Here is a 3194-nt window from a genome sequence, read left to right on the forward strand (position 1 = left end):
TTCCCAGGGGGTCTGAGCCAGGTTTTGGAAGTAGAAACCTGTTCTTTACCCTCATTTGGCTCCTTCTGGAGTTTCCCTTCTTGGTGTTCCCTGGGATTGCCTTCCAAATAACCCGCATCCACTTGAAGCCTTTCTCAGGGCTGGCTTCCCAGAGGAAGACAAGGTCCATCCCTCACTCCATTTATCATGTGGGTGACCTTGAGCGAGTTACTTTGCTTCTCTGAGCCTTGGTTTCCTCAGTCCCCAAATGAGAACAATAACTAGGTTGTTGGGAAGATTAAATGAATGAGCACGCATACACAGCCTAGAATGAGCCTCTACAGCGTTGGCGGTAACGCTGATGTTTGCAATGCTGTGCTTGAGGAGATCCACCAGGTCCATTGGGGCCGTCACAGCCTGTGGGGTTGTTGAGTTCTACATGGACTTGACACTTCATTAAACATCGGGGGTGCCGTCTAGGTGGGGTGGGTGCCTCTTTGGGGCTGTAGAATGACAATTAATTTTGAACCCATAACATGGCTCCTTGATTCTTATTTCCTGAGTCTGTTCCTCCATTTAAATACATCCTAGGGGATGGTTACTAATGTCTGCAGTTTATTTTTCATTTATCTTTAATGCCAAAGCTGCACATACTGATTAAAACCAACAATAAAAAAAAAGCTTTGTAAATGGCTCCCCCAAAGGTATGTGTGTGGGGATGAGGAGTGGAGCAGGGGCCACAGTAAATGGTGTCTAAAGAGGAAGTGGACAGCTGGCAATGCCCGATACCCCTAACCCTTGTGTGTCCCTGAGACGTACCTAGGTTCCAGGAGGCCAGGAATGTCCTGTCCGAGCTTTGGGATTCATGCTATATGCTTTCAGGAGGGGAAGCTGGGAGGGGACAAAAGTGTGAAAACAGATGGAAATGTAATTTTTTAATGACAGCAGCAGATGGCAAAAAGACACAAGAGTGTGTTCGCACCATGTTGGAGCCATTTGAGAGCGCCGGCTCAGCCGTGATGTGTGCCGCATAGCTGGCATGATGGCGCCCCCGCTAAACCCGGGAGGCCGGTGAGCTGCGGGGAGGACCCTGCAGGCCCTCCAGGGAGCACGGAGTGCGCTGCCAGGCTGTGTGGGGCCACAGGTAGGTGGGGAAATACCTGTGGCCACCTGGATAGAGTGGCTTTTCTAGACACAGGCAGGCGGTGAATGGGCTCTGGTTTCAGATAGTCCCTCCTTCTGGTCCCAGTGCCTAGGTCAGGCCATCGCCACTGCTCACCTGGACCTCTGCTCACAGCCAACAGATGAGTCTGCTGCCCCTGGACCATGTCTCACCCCCACTCCATCCCCAGAGTGTGTTTCCACAATGCAAATCTACGTATGTCGCTCCCTGACCTGATCCCTCAGGTGGCCTCGCATTGCACTTGGGATCACGTTCTCAGAAGTGGCTTACAGCAGGCCCTGGAGAGCTAGTCACTGCGTGTCTTTCTTGCTTCATTTCTCACCACACTCGACGGGGACAATAGTGCCTTATGGGGCTGTCACGAGAAAAAGACACCACTCCTGCTAAGAGTAGGAGCCGCTGTCTGTCGAGCATAGTCCTGCTGGACACAGCTGAGAACCTTACCAGCCCTAAGAGACGGTGATATTCAGAACAGGTACAGCTGCAACTGAGTGGGGTGGCCCAAACCAATCAGAGCCATCGAGGTCAGTCCTGTAGGTGGTTATATTATCGCCTCCACCTTAGAGACAAGGTGCAGGCAGGGGCTGTGGCTTTCTGGCTCCTGGAGCCCAGTGGGGGTCCAGTTAGGGAAGCAGTAGTGTCCCCTGCCCTGAACCACACCACGAGGTTGTTTTGCTGAAGCAAGGCAAGGAAGTGACCCTGGAGGAGGTGTCTTGCATTTTGCATTTCTCTTCTGCTGCCATGACTGAAATTCTAGCCCTTCCTTAGATGGGTGACACCACCAGCTGCAGGTCATTACTTCCCCGGAGACAACAGGAAAGCGGCTGCACTCAGTTTATCAGAGCAGTGACTCGTAGCCTTGGCCCAGGCCTGGGCTCTGCTCCAGAGGTTCTGACTCCTTTGATCCAGGTGTGGCCTGGGCGTCAGGCGGGTGAGTCTCATGCACAGGCAGGACTGAGAGTTCTTTGAACCTCTCACCCACCTCCTCAGTTCTTCACTGTAATTTCTCATTTTCCTAGGCCACTGGTCTCCTCACTGTAAGAAAACTGCTCCCACATGACAGAGATTCGAACTAATCCAGCACTGAATGAACACACTCTGCACAGTGGACCACAGGTTGTCCCCAAACGTGCTCAACCCAAGGATCGCCTGTGGGTATGCATCAGCCGGCTGCTGGCCCAACATCAGACACACGAGTGAATGACCCTTCAGAGGACCCCGGTCCTTAGTCAGTCACTCATATTGTAAGCACTCATTGTCCATATGTGGCCACTGTACTGGCCGGTGTGGCTAGGGGACATTTCCATCATTGCAGAAGGACCCACTGCCTTCAAATCAGAGGTCCACGTTGCTCACTCGTTTTAGAGCATTGTTTTGCCAACCTAAATTCTGTGACCAAAAGGTGTTGTAGGGCTGACTACCCTGAAGGGGGCTATAGGTTCACAGATTTGGGGATGTTTTAGGTTTCCCAGGTGAGACTAAGGGAGGCTTTTTAAAAATAAACTTTTTCTCGGTTAGAATAGCTTTGGATATATAGAAAAAAGTCACAAAGATAGTACAGAGGGTTCACGTATACTGCCCACTCAGTTTCCCCTGTGCTTAATCTTATGTTACTTTCGTACATTTGTCACAATTAGGGAACTGATTTTGATACATTGTTATTAACTAAATCCATCCTTAGTCACCTTTTTTTTTTTTTTTTCAGTTTTTCCCTAATGTCTTTTTTTTTGTTCTGGGCTCCCACCCAGGACCCCACATGACATTTAGTCATCATGAATCCTTAGGTTCCTCTGGGTTGTGAATTTTTTAGCCTCCTTGTTTTTGAGGATCTTGACAGTTTTGAGGAGCACTGGTCAGATGTTTTGTAGAATGTCCATTTACTGGGATTTGTCTGACGTTTTTCTCATGATTAAACTGGGGTTGTAGGTTTGGGAAGTAAAGTGCTCTTCTCATTCATTATATTAGGGGTACATGCCATCGTCATGGCTTATCACTGCTGATGTTGACCTTGATCGCCTGGCGGAGGTGTGTT

This window comes from Pteropus vampyrus, unplaced genomic scaffold (assembly GCF_000151845.1).
Source record: "Pteropus vampyrus isolate Shadow unplaced genomic scaffold, Pvam_2.0 Scaffold166, whole genome shotgun sequence".
Classification (NCBI taxonomy): Eukaryota; Metazoa; Chordata; class Mammalia; order Chiroptera; family Pteropodidae; genus Pteropus; species Pteropus vampyrus.